This window comes from Rattus norvegicus, chromosome 12 (assembly GCF_021556685.1).
Source record: "Rattus norvegicus strain SHRSP/BbbUtx chromosome 12, alternate assembly SHRSP_T2T, whole genome shotgun sequence".
NCBI classification, from domain to species: Eukaryota; Metazoa; Chordata; class Mammalia; order Rodentia; family Muridae; genus Rattus; species Rattus norvegicus.
In genome coordinates, this window is record NC_141545.1 from 22,680,857 (window position 1) to 22,696,353 (window position 15,497).

The 15,497-nt window shown below is 41.5% G+C and overlaps 1 protein-coding gene across 2 annotated transcripts in view; it reads right to left on the reverse strand.

Annotated features, from left to right (window-relative positions):
* Positions 1-15,497, reverse strand: part of Znf846 (zinc finger protein 846) — a 32,995-nt gene that overhangs the window by 14,344 nt on the left and 3,154 nt on the right.

The following is a 15,497-nucleotide window of genomic DNA, read 5'->3' on the forward strand; positions in this document are numbered from 1 at the left end:
ACAGTGCCTACATGGCTGCTCACAACCATCGACAACTCCAGTTCTGGGAGAGCTGACACCTTTTGATCTCTGTGGGCACCAGGCACGCACACGGTGTACATAAATCAATGCAGGCAAAGCATTGTGCTGGATACTTTTATGACAACTTCACGCAAACTAAAGTTATCTACGAGGAGGGATCCCCAATTAAGAAAAGAGCTTGGTAAGATCCAGTTGTAGGCAGGCCTGTAAGGCATCCTCTTAATTAGTGATTGTTGGGGAAGGGCCCAGCCCACTGTGGGTAGTGCCATCCTTGGGCTAGTGGTCATGAAGAGTGTAAGAAAGCAGGCTGATGAAGCCAGTAAACAGCACCTTTTCATCCCCTTTGCATCAGCTCTTGCCTCCAGGTTCCAGCCCAGCTTGAGTTCCTGTCCTGATTTCCTTCAATGATGGACTACAACACGAAAGATAAATAAACCCTTTCCTCCTCAAGTTGCTTTGGTCATGGTGTTTTGTTGCAGCAGTAAAACCCCATCTAAGATACTCTTATACACAAAATAAAGTCTCTTTAAAAAGAGTGACAGAGATCACAAAGAGGGCTCAGTGGGTCAAAAGCATTTTCTATGCAACCATGAGGATCTGAGCTTGAAAAAGCTGGCATGGTTTTGTATATCTGCAATCCCAGTCCTGGGGAGTGGACACTGGTGTATCCTGAGAACTTGCTATCCAGCCAGCCCAGGTGAAATAGTGAGCATTTAGTTCAATGGAAGACCATCTCTCAGGAAAACAAAATGAGAAATGATAGAGAAAGGTACCTAATGTCTACCTATGACTCGATATATGTATGTGCATGCTTGGACATTTATGTGCATATACCACACACCCCACTCCCACATAACAGTCTATTTAAATGTAACCATAAAAATAAAATCAAACATGAAGAGAGGAAACAACCCAATGAATACACTGTATGCCATATATCTTTACTCCATTCATGGAGTCTGAATGAACACCCGCATGTGTTTCAAGTCTTTCTCCAAGACATGAATGAGTTGACAGACTTTTGTATAATCAGAACCTGTGAAGACTCCCCCCATAAAATGTGAGGGGAAAGCAGAGGCAGACGCATCTGGGCATAAATTCTGGCTTGGGCAATGTGCCATATCATTGAGAAATGACTCTAATAAATAACACCAGAAGAAGATTTGGAAAATGCATATGACACCTTCTCTCTGTAATCTCCAATGAGTGGATTTTAACTCATCTCATACTGGTGGGGGAGGCATTCTAGTCTAGGTAAGTATGAGTCTTCCTAGACCACAGAATAAACTCATGGGTTTGTATGGGCTTACAAGTACTCTGTTTGGCTTCAACCTCTGGAATCAGGGCAGAGAAGACTCAGTTTATATCTGAAAGAGATACATTAGCACAGTCTACTAATTGCTGAGCTTATAATTAAGCTTTGATATAGCCTTCCCCAGAGGGTTAATGCAGTGAGGGTCAGTAGGCCTCTGACAGCTTGCCTGGGAATACTGCATATCCTGAGTCCTCCCCACTGCCTATCACATTGACATCTCTCAGACCCTCCAGTTCCTCCAAGATGGACTTTGCCATGCACTGAGCAACTCAACTTTAACACATTTTATTTCAGGGGATGTATGCCAAATCTCCAAGCTCTGGGAGCAAAGGCATCTGGACATGTTCGAATTACATTGGATCCCAGAAATACAAATGTCCTAAGTGGAAGCATGGTCTCAAACCTCTGACATGAATACAGTGAGGGGTGGGAAGCCATAGATCCTCAGGTATTCCCAGAACATTTAAGTATGCTTTTCCAGTGCCTACTTAGCAGCCTGGGCTCTTATACATTTCCATTGTGGAATGCATACATTCCAGAACACATTGGAGAACCCCTGTGGGCTGAGCTCAGTGGTCAGTGCTATGATTATAACAGTAACAGACATAAATGCCTTTGAGAGGACACTTATGTGGCAAGAAGGAAACCTTATGGCATTTAAAATTAATGCATTGAGCTAGAGAGATTGTTCAGCAGATAAAAGTACTGGCAGCTCTTCCAGAGGACTTGGGTTTGGTTCCCAGCACTTGTATGACAGCTCACAATCACATCTGGCACTTCTAAGGACAGTCTGTCATGTTTGGAGATGGGACATAACAGGAAAAGGTTCATGTGTCCTCCAAGATCCAGAGAGGTCTGACACACTAAGGCTGAGTCTCTAAAAGTATATATAGTTAAAAAAATTCAATGACTTCTATTCTCCTTGTTCTTAGATCTCTATTAAAACACTCCTTCTATGCCTCCATTTTGTTATATTTAACTACCAAAACCAAGATAAGCTGAAGAGAAAAAGCATCTTTATTTATTTTTCTACAAAATAGCCTGGATACAATATAAATCAGATAAACTAGAGCAATGGCTGTTTAGTGGCAGCCTTACTTACTTTGTAGTAAAATTAGACTTAACTTTATGAGAGAAAAAATGGTCAGAGATGCCATGCACACAAGCCTTCATGGTCTCTTACCAAGAACTCTTGGCTTACAAAGGAGTCAAAGGAGTCAGAAAGAAGGGACTCAAATATGGACCCTGACATTGTGAATGTCTACTCCTGAGGAGTCCATGAGTGTCACGGAGAATGACAACCTCCCTTAACCCTCTTCCTTCTTATGCTGTACCAAAACAAAGGCTTAGAATGTCATCAGACAAACACCCGAGGGTCACAATGGAGATTTATCTGCTTTGTGAAAACCTGCCTACAGGACGTTTCTACCATGTGTTTTAAAGTGTTCATGTAGGAAAAGCTACAAAGAACTGTTACTACATGGGGACATTTATGTGTTCACAGGACATGGTCACTCATATCTTGCTCTAAAACAAATCATCTCATCTTCTCCTTGATGTCAGAGATCTGTCTTTGCAACAGTGTTTTGGTACCTAAACATGGAGCCCAAGCTGTAGAATATAGGCGTGGACTTGCTTCAAATTACCCACTGCACTTGCTATTATTATTCAGAATGTTTATGGCCTGAACTCATATGAGCTTTACTCATAGGACCTTTCTTAACCCTCAGAGTATAAATTTTCTGATGCTCTAAATAAAGGTAGAGATTGAATGAGACTTTTGTCTGCCTTATTCTTTGGCTCCATTCTTTCAGGTTCCACCACCTCTGGAGCAATGACAGTTGGCTGTGGAGATGGTTTAGTGAATAAAGGCACCTGCCTCCATGTCACTATTGTAGTTCTGTGAGGTTCGAGTTGGACCTCTACCAGGACACTTTGAATGAGGCTCATGGAGGTGGTGATTGATACAAAACCAAGAGGAGGTTTATTGTTCCAGCAGGCTGGGGTCGCACCACTTCGAGAGGGAGATGACCTTCAGTAGACTCTAACAGGGAGTTTTATACCTTTGATAAGGGCGGAATTCAAACAATAGTAACTAGGCAGGGTACTATTGATGGAACAAAGTGACCTTCAAACTGACCAGTGGTCAGTGGACCATCCAGGACTTTCTGAAGGGGTTGGTTGGGAGTCACAGGTGGCTTTGTTTGACAGTTTGCCTTGTACTCGTTACAGGAACTAAACTAGCTCTACCCTTCCTGGAAGGGAGGGTCTTTGTGCTTGGAGGTTTGTGATGACATTTTCCCACTGGCCTTGGGTTGACCCCAAGTCTGGCTCTTTCATTGCACTCTTTTCTTTGAGCATAGCTTCAGTCTTGAGGCTTAGAGTCCTCTAGCTCATACTCTTGATGCCCTGCTTCCAGCTGTGTATATTGTTGCCTTAAGGTCATTAATTGGACTGTATTTATTTGTTCTCTTACAAAAGCTACTAAGTGGTTTAAAATGTAGAGGCCAAAAGTCAGAAGTAAAAGGGTCCTAGCAAGGTGGAAAGAAAGGTGGGAAACCAGGAGGAGCTATTAAACAAAGACTCGAATCATCCTTGGACCTGTTATCTTTCCCTTTTTCTCTTAGCAAGTCCTTCTCTGATTTTGGCCATGAAATCTTTAACTACTCCTGAGTAGTCTATGTAAAAACAGCATTCTTTCTAGAGGACTGCACTGAGACCTCCTTGCTGGAGGAACAAGAGGACTAGACTGCATCGACACTGCAAGACCACCTCAGAAAGAGGGAGAGAGAGAGGTCAATGACTCTTGTAAATGCGAGATGGAAGTCTCAATTCTTTCAATATCTGCATCTATAGCTATCCTAAGTTCTTGATATCTCTGTCCCTGGAGTACTAAGGAGGTGGTCCCAGTGATCACACCTACTGCACCCAGACCCAGCCCTAGTAGTAAAGACACAGTCATAGCTACAGGCTCTCTTTTGACTCGGTGGTCTCCCATCTATCTAGCATTTCCTCAAAAGGGTGGTATGTTAGCCTGGGGACTAACAATACACAGATTCCCTAAAGTATGGGGGGGGGTATTGTATGCGCTGACTGAATCATCAGAAGAGGTGGTTCCAGCGGTTTTGGTGATGATGGCCATTTCTTTGGGTCTCACTGATGACTCTAATTCATTTTCTAATAATTTCTTCAAACTTTCTTTGAAAGTCAAACATTAATCTGGGACGACCATCATGCAGTCATTACATTGTTTCCAAGATGAGAACACAGAGCATGCAACTGGGCCATTAGGACTGTGCTATGCTGTGCCCCTATGCCACAATTTCCAGTTGTTTAAGAATCATTACATCAGGGCATATCTAGTTTCACAGAATTCACCAGAGCAGAAGGAGAAAGGAGTAGGAAAGTCAGATATAGTGGGATAATTTATGTACACCAAGGCCAATTGAAAAGCAGTCACACACAAATGAAATCTATACAGCCGTTGTCCAGGGCTAAGGTTAGGAGAGATGGGAACAACCTGTTTTTACAAAGAGCTGCTGTGGGCTACTGAGATGTCTCTGTCCTGGCCTACTGCAGGCCGCCTCTTATTTCATATGCTGGGTCCCCTGGAGGAATGTGTCTCCTGCTTTGCAGGGTCCCAGATGCCACCCTACATTACAAGGCTTCTGAGATGTCTCCATCCCAGCCTACTGCTGCCAGTCCCTGTCATGGTATGCTGTCCCCAGTATCTCCCCCTTTTGTTTAAGAAGTTGTATGGTGCGGACATGCACAGTTAAGTGAGCGTCGAATTAAGGAGATGGCAACTGGAAAAATAATAAAGAAAGCAAGAAAAGTCCAACAGCAAGGGCAGCATTCTGTAAAAATGATCTCCAATTCACATGTTGCACAAAGGAATCCACAGAGGGTGCAAAGGCAATAGCTACTTCCTCCAAAGAAGCAGAACCAAGGTGGGAATTACTAATATCTGAAATTTCATGGGGCAAAGCATCAATATTCATAGCTGTGGATGAATGAACCCACAAGCCTCTAATATGCTTTTGAATACTTCCCCATTCATGAGTGGACTCATTATAAGGCAGGGGAGTAACACAAATACATCTAAACAAAAAATGATACTGTACTGATAATCTGACCTTAATATTTTGAATTTCCTGTCTCATATAAAGAATTGCCTCTTCTAGGGCATTCAACCTGTTCTCAAACCCTCCATCTTTCTTTTCTTGAATCAAGAGAACAATACTAACATTCTTAGACAGCTGGTGCACCTGATGAGCAGTGTGGACTTCCTTAACCAAAGAAATGGTGGCAAAAGAAGAAATTATACCAATCAGAGCAGTGATACCTAGAATTAAGGCAGTCACGAAACACCTACCTCTACAAAGTATAGAGGAGGCATGATGAATGGCCTCTATGCCAGGATTAGAAAACCATGTCCCATTAACATAGACAGGCAAAAGTACATCCAAAAGCAGATAGACAAAAAGACATTGTTCCCCAAAGTTTCAAGCTTCCTCTATTCCCAGGCCTATAGCCAAAATAATAATAACTGCAAACTCATCATTATTTAAACTCTAAGTTTTGACTTATACCTCAGAGCTCAGAGCTCCGAGGTCAGCTACTTGCATTTTTCTGTGAAGCTCTAATGATAAATGACATGGGTGAAGCTGCCAGGCAGTGTCCAGAAAGAATCAAGTTAACCCTTAACTCAGTAGTTCTGCTAGCTTTCTGTTCCTTTTCACTGCACACAATGATTCTCTTAAGAATTCCAATATTTTGGCTTAGTTTTACTAGTATACAATTTTATGTATTCTCTTGCACTCTTCTTTTCTCGAACCCCCACATCCCTACACACCTCTATTAGATTAATGAGGCCCTTGAGGTTATCTGAAAAGGGTGGGTGCTGAGTTTTCCAGTTATAGAGATCAGAGGAAGAAAAGGGCCAGTACTGCACAGCCTGATTCCCTGTTACATCTGTAGGCCCAAAGGCTTGCAGGGGGAGGGCCATGGTGGTGTCAGGCTCGTGACACAGGTCTACAGCTTTGTGTCCCCATGGCAGGGCCTGTGTCCTCTTCTGGGGGGCACAGGTAAAGGGACTCTGGGGCCGGGGCCAGTAGAGACTCAGCCTCTGCTTGGGGCTCCCACGGTGCACTAGGGGCAAGAGTGGGTGGATATGGAGATGTGCAGTTCCAGATTCCTGAAGAACTTTTGTCTTCTTCCCTGAGCCAGCTAGCAGCTCAGACTGAGTCTTGAAAGTCAGAGCCCTGCTAGGAAGAAAAGGGCAGACCCAAGCTGGGGGGTGGGGGGGACCAGTTATAAGCTCTTTCCAGACAATTATATAGGGGACCTGATCCTCGTGACTGGCAGATCTGGATCCAAGTTCCAGGATCTTATGTTTGGCTGCTATGGTTATGGGGAGATCGAATGTCCCTCCCTGGGGTCAACTGACCCCAAAAGCTGGCCATTCAGACATTCACAGGGTCTGGAGTTTCTCTTTCTTTATGTCTACTGACAAATTGTGTGCGCATCTCTGGATCTCATCCCAATGCTCCAGGACCAGACCCAGAGGGGTGGTAGAAAGTTTCTGTCCCATGTCCAAATATTTCTTCAGTCCAAGTCCAAGAACACAAAGAAGAACAATTAACACATAGTCAGACCACTTGCTCCTTCTACGAGTGGAACAGACAGATTACCTAGTGACTTGGCCAGTTCACACTGGATTCGGAGTCTATAAGACCAATCAAAAGCGGAATTTTTCCCCACCCCAGTTACTGTGGCTCTCCAAGCCTTCCTGTTGCTTGCAAGCACAAACTGAAAGCATAGCAGACACACAAACACACACACAAAAAATACAGAGACGCAGACAACTGCAGTACCTGCTCAAGTCATTTCCTCTGATTCACCAACCTCCTGTGGGTCTCCCACAAGAGGCAAACTTCCTGGCTAATGCACCAAATGTGAGGTTCAAGTTGGACCCCTTGGATGAGACTCACCGAGGTGGTGATCGATGTAAAAGCATACAGTTTATTGTTCCAGCACACTGGGGTTGCCCCACTTTGAGAGGGAGATGACCCTCAACAGATTCTAACAGGGAGTTATTTACCTTTGATAAGGGCAGATTTCAAACAAGAAGGGCAGAATTCAAACAATAGTAACTAGGCAGGGTACTAGAGATGAAGCAAAGTGATCTTCAAACTGACTAGTGATCAGTGAACCATCCGGGACTTTCTGAAGGGGTTGGTTGGGAGTTACAGGTGACTTTGTTTGACAGTTTGGCTTGTAGTTGTTCCAAGAACTAAACTAGCTCTACCCTTCCTGGACGGGAGGGATCTTTGTGCTTGGAGGTTTGTGATGAAATATTCCCACTGGCCTTAGATTGATCCCAAGTCTGGCTCTTTTAGTTTAATGCCCAGAACTCACAAGCTGAAAGATGAGAATTGACTCTTGTATGACCTCCACATATGTACTGTTGGATGTTTTTGTGTCCTTGGGCACAACCACTGTGTTGTTTTGAATAAGAATGGCCCCACAGGCTTATATTTGAATACAGAGTCATCGGGGAGTGCCACTTCTTGAGAAGGAGTAGGTGTGACCTTGTTGTAGGAAGTGTGTTACTGGGGATAGGCTTTGATGCTTCAAAAGCCCAAGTTAGGCTTGGTCTTCTTGCTGCTTCCAAACCTCATGTAGAACTCTCAGTTGTTCTCCATCCCCATGCCTGACTTCATGTCACCATTTTTTCCATGATGATAACAGATTTACTCTCTGAAACTGTAAGCAAGCTCCAATTAAATGCTTTCTTTTATAAGAATTACCTTGGTCATGGTGTCTCTTCGCAACAATAAAACAGTGACTAAGACAACCATTATGTAAATAAATGCAAATATTTAAATTACTTTAATTAGAAATGTTGATGTATATTCATTATGCATGGTAATAGGTTTCACAAAGACATCTTAATGTGATATACATAATTTGATCACATGCATCCTGCCATCCGTTTTCTCCCTCCTCCACTAATCTATTTCTACAGTCTTGCTTAATTTCATGTTATTAAGTGCATACATGATTCTGTATCTCCATAGAGTTTAGGCTATACAGTGAGAAAATATGGTATTTGTCTGAGTCTAACTTATTTCATATGATGATCTCCAGTTATACCCATTTTCCTAAAAAAAAAATCTTAATTTTGTTGTGTTTGAATAAAAAAACATTTTTTCCAATCATCTGTTTGAAATCTAGGCTAATCCTGTAAGTTGTCTAGTTTAAATAACACTTCAATAAGCAGACACACTAGTATTTTTGGATATATATCCGGTAGTGATATATCTGGGTCAAAGAACATTGACTTTGGGAGACTGGCTGGGGTAATTTGCATTCCCATCACTATTGTACCTTGCACTCTCATCTTCCCCAGCATTTATTTGTTCTCTTAATGGTAGTCTAACTTGTGTGAGATAGAATCTCACCACACTTTCCTAGTGGCTTAAGGATGTTTAATAGTCTTTATATATTTACTGACCTGTATTTCTTCTTTCAAGAACATTTTTTTTCTGAGATAGAGATTTTCTATGGCTGTCCTGAAACTCACTATGTAGGCCAGGTTGGCCTTGAACTCACTTGATCTATCTTCTTCTGCATCCCAAGTTCTGGGATGAAAGACCATTAGGCTAGAACCCCTGGTCATCCTTCACACAAGCTAGGAAATCCCATTTACCCTCCTTCCTCTAACCCCTGACCCACTTGAAAAAGCTCTGGGCTAACATGTCATCACTCCACATCTGTTTATTTCTGGCTAAGAGTGCCCCTTTGTCCATGTATGGACACAATCCCAGATCCTAGCTGGCATAAACGTCATCACTCCTCACGTAAACTCTACAAAAGCCTCTTGCTTTATCCCTGACTTCTGACTTCACTCACCTTCACCTGTGAGATCAGTGAATTCACCGGAGAGTTTCTTCCTAATAAACCCGCCTTTATCTACCTTTAATTCGTTCTATATCTGCATCAACAAGGGAGAGAAGAAGCCTACTTAGCTGTGCCACCGAGAACTGTCCACTTCATTTGCCCAGTTATTGTTTAGCATTTTCTATCTGTCTCTTATTTTTGTTGTAGTTGCTGTTTTTCTGAGTCTCATGCAGGTCTGTTGACTTTGTATTGGCTATTTAGTAGAGGACAGCCTTAAATTACATCTTTTTTTCTTTGTGGGTACTTAGGACAGGAATGCACATGTGGGCACCATGGTCCATGTGTGGAGATCAGAGAACAGTTTTGCGGACTTGACTCCTTCCTTTCATTTTTATGTAGGTTTAAACTTGGGTCATCGGGCTTTTGGGTGAGCACCTTAATCTCCTGGACCATCTCACTGGCTCTGTGTCCTTTATATGGTCTAGACATTAAACTTGTCAGCTGTATAGTTAAACAGGGGCTTATTTTATTTGTAGGCTGTGTCTTACTTCCACAATTGTTTCTTTTGTTGTAGAGTTAAGAATTTTTTTGAAGCCTTCTTGCAAATTCTTGGCTTTTATTTTCTGAGCAATCAGTCATTTTCACAGTGTCTGTCTCTATGCCTATATCTTCAAGTGTTTCTCATTTCGTTCATAATTAATTTTGCGGGGGCTGACACAGGATGAGGTTATAGATATAGTTTTATTTTTCTACATATGTGTGGAGAGTTTTCCCAGTACCATTTGTTAAAGTTTTCTTTCTTTCTTTCTTTTTTTTTTCCCGGAGCTGGGGACTGAACCCAGGGCCTTGCGCTTGCTAGGCAAGCATTCTACCACTGAGCTAAATCCCCAATCCCCTCCCCTTTTTTTGTTAAAGTTTTCTTAAACATTGATTTTATTTTTGTAATCATTATCAAAGATTAGGTGCCCGAGGCCATGTGCGTTTACTTCTAGGTCCTCTATTCTATTCCAGGGATCTACATGAGGGTTTTAAGTTAGCACCTTGGGGCACATTTTTTCACATCTCTCTTGTTTGACTTGCTAACCTTTCTCCTAGATCACTAGTTATCTAGTGAGATAGTCTGAATGCTATTTTCAAGTGTTGAAAATTACCTCACAAAACAAATTAATCCATCATTTAATTTTTTTATTACATTTATTTTATGCAGTTATCTGCAAGAAGAAAGGGTGTGCATGGGCCTTGTATACATGTGGATGTCAGAAGACAAGCGGGGGAAGTTGGTCCCTTCTTCTATCATGTGGGCCCCAGGGATCATATTTAGGCCATCAGACTTTTCAGCAAGTGTCTTTACCTACTGAGCCATCTTACTAATGTGGTCCATTACTCTTGAAGCAGGATTCATGCAAGTTCTCACTACATGGACTAAAGCTAAATTCTTTGGTGAGGATGTAACATGAATGACCTCCAACCCAATTCTGGACAGAATCCTTGTTCCCCTCCGAAACCCCATGAGCTACATCTCCATAGTCCACATTTCTCTTAGCACCCAGATGGCGCACTGAGCTCTGCTTATAGGAGTCTAGGACTTTCCAAGTCTACAATTCTTCTTCAACATTTCTATCACAACCTGTTTGGAGCATGCAATAGCCGCATACCTGAACATGTGTATTTCTGGAAATGGTGGTCCCACTGCTGTTATGCATTTTGTCATGGTTATTGTTTCATTACTACAATAAGATATCTGACAAATCAGCTTAAGAACACAAGTTTATTTCACAGTGCGAGATAGTCATACCACATCCACAGCCAGGAAGCCCAGGAAAAATAGATGTTTGTACTCACTTTCTCCTTTTCGATTCAGTACAGGACCTCAGCCTATAACATAGTGACACTCACCTCCAGGGTGTATCTTCTGATCTCAGTTTAAACCTCTCTCTCAGATAAAGGCCCTCACAGACATACCCAGAGGTTTGTCTTCTACATCCCATCAAGTAAGCAAGCGATCAAGAATCACAAACAGATCTGCAATAGCCTAATAGCACCTCTGGTTGGAAATAGCTTTTAGCTTGGATTGAATTAGTGTGGATAAGGTTGTGACATTTGTTTTTGCATAATCCATTCATTTTGACTCCTTGTTAAAACTCACCAGTAATCAGGCTTGCATGAGATAAATTAGAAGAAGGGAAGAAAGATGCTGGGTTTCACAGTTATTGTGTGTTGAGTGATGGCTGCAGTAAAGGCTACAAAGACATGCTTGTAGCATATTTTAATACTTTCCTCTGCTAATCAAAGGTATTGTTGTGTGCTACATTGCATTTTAGTCAATAACACACACATACAATATTATGGTAACTCTATAAGATAATATTAACACAAAACTCTCAAACCAATGTTATGTGATGGCTATTCCCAATTGTCAACGTGACCACATCTGGAATGAACTACAATTCAGAAATAGAGGGCACATCTGTGACCCAGATCTTAAAGCTAGAAGACACAGGATTTTGATCTGTATCTTGAAACCTAGTGGCCATGAAAAGCTTATGTCCAGGTAAGGTGACACACACCTTTAATATCAGGAGACAGAGGCAAGCAGATCTCTGAGTTCAAGGCCATCCTGGGACAGAGCAAGTTCCAAGTAAAGAATAGCTTAGGTCCAGGCATGGTGGTGTACACCTTTCCTTCTGCTGGAGGCCTACATAAGAACAATGGAAGAAGGAAGGCTTCCTTCTTCTCCACCAGCTTGCACTTACTTGCCAGCACATCTGTTGGAACCTACTTTTTCAGGATTCCAGCTTATGCAGAAGCTCGGCTGAAACACCTAGCCTCGTGGGACCGAGCAACTACTAGGTTCTTGGATTTCCCATCTACAACTGCCCATTGTTGGGTTAGTTGGACTGCACACTGTAGGTCATTCCAATAACTTCCCTTAATATATAGAGGCATTCTATAACTTCTGTGACTCTAGAGAACCCTGGCTAATACACATTATAACAATTATGCGACAGTACCAAGTATGAAATTCTCTGCACACATTCAAATCCTGTTCAGAAGGAGCCGTGGGAAGATCCTGGCTATGCTCAACTTTGTTACAAGGATCAGGTTCTGCATAAATGGAAATGTGGCTGGCAGGAGATACTTGTCCACAAAAGGAAGATGGATCTGCCTGTAGACTGACTTTCTTTCCTCCATTTATGCTACAGAAATGGGGATATTTGAACTGCCCAATCAGGTGCTTTGCCACAGGAAAAGGGGTGGGGGTAAGAGGAGCTACTGGGATAAAGTACATGAATATGTGTGACTGTGTTATAGTTGTGACAAATACATGCTATGGTCTTGTAAAGTTCATTGGCTGTGCAATATCATGTAACCAATATCATGTAACCTACTGTAACCTATATGGCAGTCATAGGGAGGATAACAAGAAACCTGAAAGCAGGACATAGTGAATTCGGGCCAGGAAGTCCAGAAGTGCAGATGTATAAGCCACTGAAACCTGCATAACTAGCATTATCACCTGGGCCTCTACTTGTCTGAAGCCCAGTTTCACAGCTGTCTATTAATCCCCTGGCTTCTGCCCCTTTGTGGTGTGGTTCTAGGACCAAGGCTCTTGTCTGAGTGGTGGCTTGGGACTTGGGCCCTCTTCAGACATGTCCGTGTCCATAGGCCCACAACTCCCCAAACTCTGAAGTGACCAAAGGAGCAGGGGCAATCAGGTAATGTGTGGGCTTAGTGCATAGGACTGTCTACACTGTAGAGAGAATAAAAAGTACTTGATTCGGAGTCAAAATTTAGTGGCTGTGGCTTGGCGATAGGCATTTAGGTAGAAGTGGTTACATGAACTTTGTAAATCAGCACAATGGGTTAAAGCAAAGTGGGCGGCCTTGTAGCATAAGCCACAGATGCTATCTGTAGTTAGCTTTCAAGTGGTGGGAGCTGGTGGTCTGCTCAATTAACCCATTCAAAACACTTTCCCTGTTACGAAAGGCATTATTTTTAACACAGGTGGTAGTAATTACATGTTCCTTGTGATATTTCACAAAGCTATATAATTTTTCTGTTTGTTGTATTTTTTCTTTTGTTCAAAGAAATGTTTATTACATAAAATATGATGGGTAGAAACATAAAAAGGAAGGTTTGATAAGGACACTGTAAAATACAATGGGGGTGGGGGTGGGGGGTAGAGAGATGGCTCAATGGTTAAGAGTGCTGACTGCTCTTCCAGAGGTCCTAAGTTCACTCCAGCAACCACATAGTGGTTCACAACCATCTGTAATGGGATTCGATGCCCTCTTCTGGTGTATCTGAAGACAGCTACAGTATACTCAAATTCATTAAATAAATAAATCTTAAAAAAAAAAACCCACAATGGGGTCATGGGTATGCTAATTCTGCTGGCTACGGTGCTGGTGTTATGAATGTAAGCATTCCAGTAAACAAAAATATGCGTAAATCACGTCAATTATAAGCCAATAAACTTAAAAAGAGAGAGGATACATCCAATTCTAGTGTTAAAAACGAAGCACACAGGGTTGGGGATTTAGCTCAGTGGTAGAGCGCTTGCCTAGCAAGTGCAAGGCCCTGGGTTCGGTCCCCAGCTCCGGAAAAAAAGAAAAAGAAAAAAAAATAAAGACCTTAAAAATGAAGCCCACGATCTTCTTTAGAGATAACCAGTCTTAGGTAAAACATCAAAGAGACCAAGAATTCATTGCCTAATCTCTGATCTCAATAATTGAGAAAAACATTTTTTTTTTTAAACATGAGGCTGACAAGGTGGCTTCTTTGGTAGAGATAAAGGGCTTGACACCAAGGCTGATGACCTCAGTTTTATCTCCAAGGCTCACATAATGGAAGGAGAACGTGACTCTTGAATATTTTCTTCTGAAATCCATACAGTCCGTCTCATTGATTCACTCACTCACACACTTTAAAGTAAATAAATAAATACAATTTTCAAAAAAAAAAAAAGGCTGGAGAGAGAACTAAAAAAAAATATCCAAAAATAAAAAAGAAAGTTAAGAGTTATCAAAAAGGAACACATTTCAGAGAATGTCAGAAATTCTAGGTAACTTCAATACGGAAGAGTTTGATGTTAATTTGTATTATATATTTGAATTCATTTCTCACACCACAGCGGAGACACCCTATGAGAAATGATTCTGACTTTCTGTAAACATTACCGAGTAAACTTCTACAACCTCAGTTACATGTTAGAGTCATTGTCATGTATGAATCTCCTGTGACCAGCACATCTTGGTCATTATGATCTTGGTCATCACATGCCTCTACATCTTATAAAGCTATAGCTGATAAAATTGCAATAAGATGGACAGAACTGTGGATATGAAGACAGAGCCCTTCAATACATTCATGTCTTTTAGATGACATAGATGACAGAAATTGGCCTCCACAGCAATGGAGAACTACTCCTTTTCCTATGAAACCGACAGGAACAGCAGAGGAACAGTATGGCCGAAAATATCTGCACACCCTTTCCTCATACCATGTAAGAAGTCATTTCCAAAGATACTAAGTATATAAATCTAAAAGCATTCAAAATCTAAGACATTCAAAAGGTGCATTGAATGGTTTCTCTAATTGCATACAAAGCTGTATTTCAAGAAGAAAAACATATTCATCATTTAACCTACACTGAAATAATTGTATTCATCAGATAAAACGAAGGATAAGAAGATGAAGTAACCCAGTGGGAGAAATCAATTCTCTTACATATACCCAATCACTTTTAATAAGGAAGAAAAAGAAACCTAGGAAGCAAAATAAGCAAGAGATTTGAAAAGCTGTTTTATCCGGTAAGCATGTGCACGCTCAGTAACTATAAAAAACGTGGGACACATTTAGAAATGAGAAAAAAAGAGCCATAAAACAAAATAACAAGATAGACAAATGTGTTGATGAATACATGGACTAACTGAACATAAATTTGAGACGGAGTGTAAGTTGTTCATCCTTTGGAGAAAGTGGCTTTGACAGAGACAAAATATCCTCTGTCACAGGTATTAATGTATGTCATGATAACATAGGGGACACAGAAATAACCATTCAAAGAGCTGAAATCCTGGGAGTGGAGACAAGAGAAGATATCAGGAAGTGACAAATAACGATGTGTCCTAGGTGCCAATCATACTCAAGATCTTTCATGTGTGGGTTAATGATGAAGCCGGGCTACGTTTTGCATAGCTTATTATATTCATGTGCTATTTCATGTAGACACAAAATTGGTAACGGAAATAGG